Below are 12,044 nucleotides of genomic sequence, written 5' to 3'. Positions count from 1 at the left end.
AGCACTTGTTTGATGATAAGTGTCACAAATCATCAAATTTTTCAGATGCTGGGGATCAAACCCAGGGCTTAGAACTGTACTGATTGAGCAATATCCCTAACACATTTTGCTGTTGTTGCTCTTAGAACCCAGAATCAAGCCCAGAGCCTCATAGCTGCTAGGAGTGTGCACCATACATCCTCAATGCTTATTACTCTTGCTTTGAGACAGCCATGCTAACTTGTCCAAGGTAGACTTGAGCTCGTTATATGGTATATAGCAAGACAGACAGAGAGAGAGCCACAGAGAGAGAGAGAGAGAGAGAGAGAGAGAGAGAGAGAGAGAGAGAGAGAGAGAGAGAAGACAGAGAGAGAGAGAGAAGGGAGACAGAGAGAGGCAGAGACAGAGACAGGGAGAAGGGCGGTAAGACTTGTGAGCCAGAGAGAAGACAGAACAAATGACAGGAGGAGATTCAGAGGTGACTCCTAGCTCCCAGACAGCTTCCTACCCAGAAAAGACATCATAGTTTCTAGAAGCATCAATAGAAGACAAATAACCCAAACAAGCCTTGAACCTGCCATCCTCCTACCTCAGCCTCCCAAGTAGCTGAGATCACAGGACTGAACCCCTATGCAACAAGAATCCTTTTTAGGTAGCTGGTAGGGAAGCTAAGACTCAGGTTCTTATGAAGGTCAGGCAGGCCTTGAACCTGTTATGAAGCCAGGGTGACCTTGAATACCTGATGATTCTCCTGCCTCTGCCTCCCTGGGGCTAGAATTACAGCTGTGAGTCCCACCTTGACTGGCTGAGAAGGAGTTAGTTCATGTTTTAAGAAGTCCAAGGGGAAAGGTATGCAATGTAAAGACTCAGACTTCTAGAAACTTCTGTAGATTCTCCCTCTTCTCTTCATCAAACAGAATGTAGATTCCGAAATTGGTTTCACTAACCAATTCAGCACTGTGTGGCTTAGGCTGTAAACCCAATATCCTATTTAGTATTCAATCACAAATATCTATGAGGGGTTGGGGATTTAGCTCAGTGGTAGAGCACTTGCCTAGGAAGCGCAAGGCCCTGGGTTCGGTCCCCAGCTCCGAAAAAAAGAACCAAAAAACAAACAAACAAACAAACAAACAAACAAATATCTATGAGTTGGCCTGACCTGGACTTCCTTTTCCATTGCTGGCAGATAACTGGTAATTGGTCGACCATATTAAGAATGTGGATGGGGGCATGGCAGAAGAAGGGGTGGCAAGAACTAAGCTTGGTATCTTCCTGTCCGGTCACTGAAAGTCCCCAAACTTTCAGCACAAGGTGGGACATTCTAGAACAAATACCCTTGAACTTCTGCTCCTCCTGCCTCTACCTCCTGAACTCTGGGTTCACAGGTGCCACCCCACACCCCGTTTCTCCGGTGCTGGAAACGGAACTCCTGGTCTTGTGAACAAAGTGCTCTTCCATGACTTACATTCTCTGTCCTGGTCCCTTGTCTTTGGTTGTCGTGAGCAGATGCTTGCCTGCTGTGACAGCTACCATAAGAGGTTCCATGGTTAACTCTGAGTTTCCAACTTCTAGATTGAAAAAAAATGCTATATTAATCAAACACACACACACACACACGCACACACACACACACACTTAAGAACAATTGATAGCTTAGGTATGAAAATAGCATCAGTTAACTGGGTCTAATAAACTGAGGTAGGAATAACAACGTCAAATACCAGGTGGAAGTCATGCATTTCTGGGCAGACCTAACCACCATAGTTCAAAATGGGGATTTTCATCAATCCAGTGACCTGATTTTTTCCCCCAGCAAGTAGGTTAGCTGCCTTTGTGGAGGTGAGGAAGTTTAGAGCAAGATGGATGAGTCCTCTGGTTTTTACTGGTCCCCTCCCATTTAGAATAACCATGGTGCTAGACCACAGGACAGATCCCAATAGGTAAGAATCCAACATAACGAGAAGTAAGACTCTTCTCCTGCAGTCTTTGCTTCTAGGATGGCATTACTCTCAGTACGCTGTTTAAAGCCGGGGAACAGCAATAGCCAAGAAATATCCAGGCCAGAGGCTGAGGATAAAGGCTGGTGCTAAAGTACCTGCCTAGCATGCATGAGGTCCCTGGTTCAATCCCCAGCATTAGCAGGGAAAAGCAAGTCTTGAACATCTGAGCATGATCGAACACACCTGTAATCACAGCATGAAAGTCAAGTCTGAGGCCAGCCTGGGCTACACAAGACTCTGAATCAAACAACGGAAAGATCTCGGAGCAGTTTCCCCAGGGAAATAGCACCCTGAGGTCTGTGCCTGACTTCTTTAAACCTTGGCAAACATCTTTAGGTTCCCAGCTCCCCTCCTGGGGCGGGCATGCAGGGGCTCGAGATAGCCCCTCCCTCCTGCTTCTGGTTCCCAGCTCCCTTCCTGGGACAGGCAAGCAGCAGCTCGAGATAGCCCCTCCCGACTGCTTCTGGGGGGTGAAGCCGTCTCAGCAGGTGTCTTTGCACTTTTCTCCTGAGGCAAGACACAAATGCAGGTGTCTCTGGCCTCACCCTTTTTGCTCAGAGTGGGAGTGGGTGGTTAGGGAGGTGCCCAACCACTCCCTTCTGCCCCCCAGGCCTGGTGGCTAGGGAGGGCCCTCTGCTGCCAAATCTTAGAACAGAAACCTAGAGTCCAGAATCCACACCATGCACTTCACTGTCTTCCTACAAACCCATTTTCGTGAGGAGAATCTACCCGGATTTTCCTAGGAAATTAAAGTGCTCCCTTACCGGTGATAGACCCTGTATTCTTTCCACACTCCAGCAGCTGAGTGCCTGGGCTGGTTGACATCCACTCCTGCAGTGACCCACTCCCTCAGTGACCACTGAGGCCCAGTTCTCAGCACCCAGTTGGATAGTACCCACACAGCCAGGGACAGCCATTGGTCTCCTGGAGCTGGCAGCCTGACCCCAGAAGCCCTCACAGTTTGAGCTGTTCATTTTAAATACCAGTCTAAGACTCTTACTTGAGAAACTCGTAGAGTCTTAGCTAACCTGGATCACCGTAAGACTCGGGGGAGGGGAGGGCGGCTGCTAATCTTTTTCTTTCCATATCTGAAATGGAACAACAAGAATTCTCCACGGACCTTCTGAGACGTGTACCAGGGTGGCGAGCAGATTTCTGCTCAGTGAAATGAGAACTTCAGCAACTGATTGTGGTGACTCTTAATTCTACCACTCGGAAGGCAGATAGATGCAGGAAGGCAGCCATGAATTCAAGGCCAGCCTGGAGTACACAGTGAAACCTTCTCTCAAGAGTAAATAAATATGGGCCAGCAAGGTAGCTCAGCAGGTAAAGGTGCTTGTCACCAAATCTGATGAGCTGAGTCTAGTCTGTACTGTAGGACACACTGTCAAGTTTCCCTCTGACTTCCACACACACACACGTGTGTGTGTGTGTGTGTGTGCGCACTCGAGTGTGCATGTGCACACACAGACACACACATAAATGTCATTTGTATGCATATAAATAAATAAATAGAAGAGCTTCTATCTAGAATCTTCCATAGTGTCAGCAGAGGAGTGAGCTAACAAAAGCAAACAAACAATGACAAAAAGGAGGGCCCTTCCATGAAATTGCTTCTGTAGATGTACACAGACCCTTGTCTAATTTTTTTTGTTTATTTAACAATATAAAAACAAAAGCCAGGAATGGTCACAATCCCTATAATTATAGCACTTGGGAGGTGAAGCCAGCGGGATCAGGAATTCAAGGGTTTCCTTGGCTACACAATGGGTGTAGAGCTAGCCAGAGCTTCACATAAAATCCTACCTCGAAAAAAACACTAATAAATAAATAACAAATAAAAGCCGGGCATGGTGGCACACATCTTTAATCCCAGTACTCAGGAGGCAGAGGCAGGTGGATCTCTGTGAATTTGAGGCCAGCTCTGTCTAATTAATTAACCCAAGGAACCTCAGTTGGACTGAGGTAAACCCACAACAGGGCTCTCTACTACTCTACACACAGACCCTCTGGAAACGTCTACCACCCTGGGATACAACATGTTACATTACCAGAAGGGAGAGAATGTCTGAACGAGAATCCCAGAGATTCAAAGTTCCACCTTTACCTTGGGAACCTGGAAACAGGGGTGCAGGAAGGGTGCAAATGGGAGGGAGTAAAAGGTCCAGGCTAAAAGAAAAATGAGAGCCAGGCCCCATGGCTGCCTAGAAGTCTGGGGTGGTAGGATACAAGCTCAAGACCTCCTGTGGCTGCACAGTGAGTTTGTGAGTTCGGAGGTAGACTAGGCAAGTTAGTGAGAGCTTGCCTCAGAATGTGGTCGAACACAAAACCCTAGGACTATGGTTCTGTGGTGGAGCCCTCGCATAGCAGAGTGCCTGGCCCTCAGCTCAATGCCAGCATTAATAAGTAAGAAACCAGGGATGGGGAGCTTGGGGTGTGGCCCCGTGATAGAGCGTTTGACATGCACAGGCAAGGGCCTAGGTCCAATCCAATCTACAGCACTAGAACTAGAACCAAAAAGCAGCAGGGCTGGGAGCGCTGAGCGGTGCTACCAGAAATGACCCAGCTGAGTACTTCTGTCCCCTGGAAAGGACATTAAAGCTTAATTTGGACTTTGGGGGAGGGGTGTGTTCTTTTCTAAATATTGTAATTATGGTGAAGGTGTGCATGCTTGGAGACGTCAGAAGAGGACATTTGATGTCTGAGACAGGCTCTCACAGAACCCAGAGCTCACCAGTTTGGCGAGACTGGCTGGCTGGTCAGCAAACTCCCAGTGAGCCAACCGTCTCCACCTCCCCCCAGCACTGCGGTCACAGCCACACATACAAGCACACTAAACTCTCTGACGTAGGTCCCAGGGATCTGAACTCAGGTCCTCGTGTTTGTATAGAAAGCAATCTTACTCCCTGAGCCATCCTCTTTGCCCTGGTCGCTGTGGTTTTTGAAGCATTGATATAGTTGATTTTATCTTTCTTATTTTTTTTTCTTATTTTTCATTCCTTCATTTACTTAAGGTGGGCATCACTGTGTATCCCTTGCTGGCCTCAGACTTTCTACTTTGTAGATGGGGAAAACCTCGAACTCACGGAGAGTGTGTGTCTCTACCTCCCAAGGGTTGAGATTAAAGGAGTGTTCTTCTCTATCCAGAAAGAGAGTTTAGTTTAATCCAGATTAATGACTTGCAGGCCTAACGACCTCAGTTCAACACCTGAAGGAAAAATGAACTCCCAAAACCTGTTCTCCTCTGCTCTCAAAATACACACACACACACACATACACACACACACACACACACACACACACACACACACACACCACCAGCACCACCACCACCACCACCACCACCACCACCACCATCACCACCACCACCAACAACAACAATAACAACAATGAAATTAAAATATATATTAAAAAAATGATTGAACCGGACCTGTTTCTCTTGACTGGTCAACTACTCCTGAGAGAAGGAAAGAGAAGAAAAGGAAAGGAAAGGGAACAGAAGGGACAGGATCGGCACTGAAGCAGAGTGTGGGAGAGAAGAACCGTAGAAATGGACGACAGGCACACTCTATTCCTGTTCTATTCTCAGTGGGGAAGAGCTCAAATCTCAGTCACGCCAGATTTAGCTGATCCCAGCGTTCTGCCGGCAAACCTGCCCACTGGACACTTGGCTGAAAGGGACATTCTGTGGGAAACATTTGGCCTCGGACAATTTGGAATTATCCTTAAGAACAATCACTTCCATTAAGCCGCCAGCTGCCTTCCTTCTGGTGTCCCCGTGATGAAAGTGGAGCCTCCCTGGTTTCTCATCTAGTACATCTTCCCAGCTCAGTTAGTAATCCGCTACTCTGTACGCGTGTTCTGAGAGGCAGCTGGACAACTGACAGACGCACCATTTTACAAAGAGAGAAGCCATGGTGCTAAGTTGAACTGTTGTATCTTAGAGACAGTGGGAGCCGCAGAAAAGAAGGTTCCTCATCTCCAGGAGCCGGCATGATCCGGAATCACCGGAATCTAGTACCTAGGCAATAGACTTCTATTTCCCTCCAGCTTCTAGAGGAGGAATGAGGATGTCTGATAGTTCATCTCAACACAATCCAGAGTAAGTTTCGAATATCCTTCCCAGAAGGGTATCACTATCAAACACCATTATCGTGAAAATCTGTGCTTGTTAACCTCACTTCCTGTGACATTTCTTAAAAGCACTGGAAGAAGAATGAGATAAAGTGAAATTCCAAAGTGCCTTGCACAACTTCCAAGAGGTTCTTAGCTTCTTCCACATGAATGAATTTGATGTAAATGGGCAATCAGAGGATCTCCAGGCCATACTTCTGCATACACAGAAGAACAAGGGGTGTTCAAGGGCCAGGTGACCAGTTCGAGAACACACCTAGGAATGCCAGACTCCAGACATCCACATCATCACTACAATCAGGTAGCCCCTTGGTAATGTATTATACACAAAATGCTACAAGCACAGTGCTTATCAATTTGACCTCATAACTACAATTTGAGTGATTTAATACAATCAGCAATGTCATCTCTGGAGTCAAAAAGCAACAGTCCAAAAGTCTTTAAAGAAACATGAAGTGTGGTGGTACATGCCTTTAAGACTTTGGAAACAGAGCAGACAAGATAGCTTCGAGTTTAAGGTCAGCCAGGTCTATCCAGTAAGTTCAAGGCCATCCAGGGCAATGCAATAAGATCCTATCTCAACTTAAAATAAAAAGAAGGAAGACAAGGGGGGAGGAGAAGGAGGAGAAAATGAAAGAAAGAAAAGGAGAAGAAAAGAAATCTGGTATAGTAACCACACCTATAGTTCCAGAATTCCAACTCTCTGGAAGCTAAGGCAGGAGGATTGACAAGGTTTGAGGCCAATCTGAGCTACAGAACGAGTTCCAGGTCAACTTGGGCCACAAAGTGAGACTGTTGCAAACAGGCATTGCTCTGACGTTTATAAGAGCATAGACTGTTTTGTGGTGGCAAATGCTTTAACAGCTACTACACAAGGCTAAGTCTGGGGATCACAAGTTCAAAGCCAGATTAGGCAACATCCTAAGTCCCGTGTCAAGTTAAAAGATAAGATAAAAATAAAAAAATAAAAAAATAAACCAAGTGAAGATACACTTTCCTTCCCGCAAAGAATCCTACCCTTTTAAATTCGTATCGAATTTTTGTGGTGATAACATTTGTGCGTGCTAGGGGCCAGCTGCAGAAGGGAATCCTTTTGATTAGCAAAGCATCTTTTCACCGAGCCAATAAGTCTTTCTACTGTTCATAAACAGTTGTACTCAAACTGCAACATGTATCCTGCCCTAAAAACTCACCTTATTCCAAGTTCAGCTCCAAGTCTATAAAAGATCCTAAGGAAACAGCTAGGAGAGAAAGCTCTGGAGATGGGAAAATCCCAGAGATGATCAGATGGTCTGCTTCCTTTCTTTAGTCCCCTGTCTTCATTTGTGTTCATTACAGGGACATAGCCCCAAGCACAAAGTCTGCAGAGATTTAATAGGAGAAAACTCAACAGTACATAAGTCTGTCCTAGGAAAGAGTCGACAGTATCAACACTTGCCTAACACTTGCCCATGATGCCATGGGCTTGATCTCCAACAAGAAAAAGAACAGATGCCATCAAAACAAAACTATTCAGATATTCCAACAAAAGGCAACATACCAAGAGGAAAACACATGAGGAAGGATCCAAGATAAGCTCATAAAAGGTGGGAAAGAAATTATAAATCGATCAAGAGATTAAAACTCCTTCATTGATAAACACGTTGGTTGGGGGACGTTGGTTGGTTTGGTAAGTTTTTACCTGTTGTTGTTTGTTGTTGAAGGGGGCAGCTTCAAGGAGAAAACTGGGTAGGCTACATTCACAGGTAAAGGACTTCCAGTTTCTCACTCTTTCTCAAAACTGCTGTGAGAAATCCCGTGAGCTTTAGAAAGGAAGGCTAAAGTTATACTAGAATTTTCTCCCAGGTCTCTGATTGCTAGAGCAAACCATGTTCTTTCTAGAAAATCTACAAGCAACTCATCCAGAAACAGGAACCAACATTGCCTCTGCTCAGGGCTCAAGAGAGCTTTCATTGCTCTCCAAAGTGGTGTTGAGGAAAACCTATTCCGGGATAGAACACTTCCGGTTCATGGAAGCCAGGGTGTTCCCATCTAGTTCCTGTCCTGTAAGACTTTGCATTCCATGTAGCAAGATGACTAAAGCCAGTGCGGGGACCTGGAAAATAACAACCCCACGTTCCCAGGGCCCCTTCCTGTAGAATAACTGGATCTTCCCCTGAGGAGCTACAGCCAGGCTCAGGCTCCTCCTTGACTTGCAGCAATGAGAGACACCCTGTCCAGGTGAGGGTGGAGTACTCCACACTGACAAATGGGAAAGCATCACCCTGGGGCACTCACAGTTCCTAAATCTAGTTCTAGTTCAGAGGAAGAAAAAAAATAAACCAAGAGTAATTTTCCACTGTCCCATTAATCAAGAGAGCAGCAGGCATGGAGCAGAAAACTCCATGACCCATATTCCAGGTCTTCCAACCCACCCAGCCCTGAGGTTCATCACAAGTGCCCAGTAGAATTACCCAGTACTGAGTGAACCCTCGTGGTTGTTTCTATGTATAATAGCTGCGGTAGTCTTAAAATCTAACATATACGCTGGGTGGCTTTATCTCTGCATGGTTTCAGTGGGAGAGACAACCAGAACATTAGAGATGGAGACTTCTGACCAAACCCCTTCCCCATCATTGCTTGAGTCGGACACTGCTGACACTCCACTCTTTGCTTCTGTGCACAGTTTCCTGCCTCTGTGTTTCTTGTATGGAACAGCCCTGAGGAGGTCATTCTATAGCACAAGCGAATAATTTAACCTCTTTACAGGTTGTCTGTAATGAAAATATTTTCCCCATAAAGTTGCTATGAAGATTCAGTGAGATAAAATGTTTGCAGAACCTGGCACAGGGAATATAGTCATTCATGACTAGCAATTCATTCATTCAACTGCTCTCTCTGTCTCTGTCTGTCTCTGTCTCTTTCTCTGTCTCTCTCTATCTCTGTTTCTGGCCGTCTCTGTCTGTCTCTGTCTCTCTGTCTCTCTCTGCCTCTTTCTCTCTGTGTGTGTCTTTTTCTCTCTGTCTCTGTCTCTCTCTGTCTCTCTCTGTCTCTCTCTGTCTCTCTCTGTCTGTCTCTGCCTCTTTCTCTCTCTGTCTCTTTCTGTGTGTCTCTCTCTGTCTCTTTCTCTCTCTCTGTCTCTCTGTCTCTCTCTCTGTCTCTCTCTGTCTCTCTCTCTATCTATCTCTCTCTCCCTCCCTCCCTCCCTCCCCCCCTTTGTTCTTTTTCTTTTAGACAGGGCCTCTTATATCCCAGGCTAGCCTCGAACCCTCTTTGTAGCCAAGGAAGATCTTATATTTTTGGTTGTGAGCCTAGCCTTTAACGGCTGAGCCATCTCTCCAGCCCGCCAAGGAAGATCTTAAACTTCTGTTTCTATTGCCTTCATCATCTCCCAAGTCCTGGAATTACAGGCCTACACCACCAGACCTTCGGGGCAGGTGATCAATTTCGGAACCGCACGCACGTTAGAAAACATTCTGTCAACAGAGCTGTATCACCAGCCTAGTTCAACAGCCATGTTGATGGCCCCCATGTCCCTTAGGACATGTGTTTTCTCCCTTCAAGGTCATCCAGTGAGGGGAACAAGTCGTAAAAACAATAATTATGTTGTGAGGTGTACAGTTACCCTTTGGCAAATTGTCTTTGAATCTCCCCAGTAATGCGACATGGTAGGTATTGGTAGGACCAGGTTACAGTTGATGCGTCTGGGGTCTAGAGGTCACCTTGTAGACTTCCACACGGATCTCTTGAGGCCGGTCACAGTGTTATTTTATTTTTTGTTGTTAATGAGGATTACAGGGTTGATTTGCATTCACCAGCCCATCCACTGTCTGTTTTAGTGAAGGGTTTGTTTTTTTTCCCTCCTCTCTCTCTTAAAGTATCCACTAAACCTACTTGCTTCCGTGTTGCTACTCACACCACCCACTGCTGCCCACGGGTTTCAACCCTGCACATAAATGTACCCACCTATCATATGCAGAAGTGGCTCTGCCAGGTTGGTGTAGAATACATGCTTCATTACTCATGGGTCCCACTGCTTTTAAAGCTGCCCTTTGTCTGAAGAGCCTTACGATCAAGATTGCTACTCTGGGGACATATGGCTCCAGACTTTAAACTGCCTGAGGTCGTCCCTGCTATCAGCTGCTTCTTATGGCCTGACGACGATGATTAAATGATGCTTGGGGAAGGAGCCATAAGGAAGCTGGGTGTCCTGCATGCATGAGTGGAAGGCACTCAAACTCTGAGCTAGATATTCCTGCTTCTCAGGCCAGATAACTCTCTCATCTTTCCAAAAAAAAAAAAAAAAAAAAAAAAAGGAGAGGGGGAAAATTCATCAAATGAGAATCTAGCGGAATAGCACGTCTGGTCTTGGTAGCAAGCAGAGAGTTGGGAGACGTAGCCTAAACTCTTACTCATTGCGTTGGAGGCCCAGGTACCTGCCTCAAGATAAGTGAGAAACAGTTATAGTCCTTTTTAAATCTAACTTAACTTAACTTTTGGTTTTTCAAGACGGGGGTTTCTCTGTGTCACCTTGGCTGTCTTGAAAGTCAATCAGTAGACCAGGGTGACCCCAAACTCAGAAATCTACCTGTTTCTGCCTCCCAAGTGCTGAGATTAACGGTGTGTCCCACCACCATCTCCCATTTCTTCTTTTTTATAACTTTTATTCTGGAATATCAAAAATTGGCCATAGGGCTTCATGTATGTTACACGCTGACACTCAACTACATCTCAGCCCTGTTTTTACTCTTTGTTTTGGGACAGCCTTTCAGTAACTTTCCTGGGCTGGCATTACATTTATGATCCCTCTGCCTCAGCTCCTAAGGAGCCAGGGTCACAGTCATGGAGCCACCACCAGGCTACAAGTTTGTTTTGTTTTGTTTTTTAATTCTATAACCTTGATAATTTATAGAACGCCTTGTCTTTGAACATAAAGGAATCATAGCTCTCAAATAGCTAACTTGGCATTTCAGACCATCAGACAATCTCAGTCTAATTTCTCTGTTCTACTCCCCAGACTTCTGAGCCCCATGAAAGCCAAACTTGCTGGCTGGCAAACGTTCGGTTGGGTCTACCTCCCTCCTATAAAATTCAAAAAGAACTCCCCAAAAGGCTCCTTGGCATCTCCTTGCCCTGCCCTCCACCCCTGCCTATGAACAGCTTGACTTACCACAACCTCGCTCAACTTCTGCCTCTCTCACTCATCCAAACCCTGACTCTTTTTTTCCCTGTTCTCTTTCTCCAGGAGAAAGCCATTTCTACCTCTGTGCCCCACCCCGTCTCCCAAAGCTCCCTCTTGCATCCCGCAGGCTTTCTTTCCATCCAGGCCCATCCCTTGAGCACCATAGTATTTCATTTCCTTCACTTGCTTCTCATAAGAGTCTATTCAGTCGGCTCTCTCCTGGAACAGTGATGTGTATCACGGCCATCTCGCTCATCAGGTTAACACCCTAGCCTTTCATGAGTTTGCATAGCTTGGGCTTCCCCTTCTCCAACAACCCATGCTTCTGTCTCAGGCCATACTACAGCTACCAGGACATCTGCCTGAATCTCTTTCCAGGCCATAACAGTCACTAGATTCCAAGAGGTCAATGTGTGCGTGTGCGTGTGTGTGTGTGTGTGTGTGTGTGTGTGTGTGTGTGTGATTTCCAATGTCTTCTTCAAGTGCTCTCCACCTCACTTTTAATATGATATTTTTTGTTAATTCCTTAAGAACTTTATACACATATACACTGTATTTTGATCATGTTCATCCCTACTTTCCCTGTTAAATTTTCCTATTCCCTACACACTCCAGTTTTATGGCCTTGAGTTTTACTGGTATGTTGATGTTTCCTTCATCTTCCTCCTCTTCCTCCCCTCCTTCTAACCCACTGCTTCTAGTTTGTGCTGCCCAAATATTCATAGCCGTCCGTCCACTGAAGCGTACAACCTGCCAGGGACCACACCCAC

The sequence above is a fragment of the Rattus norvegicus genome, chromosome 17 (assembly GCF_021556685.1).
Source record: "Rattus norvegicus strain SHRSP/BbbUtx chromosome 17, alternate assembly SHRSP_T2T, whole genome shotgun sequence".
Taxonomy (NCBI): Eukaryota; Metazoa; Chordata; class Mammalia; order Rodentia; family Muridae; genus Rattus; species Rattus norvegicus.
This window is presented reverse-complemented; position numbering follows the sequence as displayed.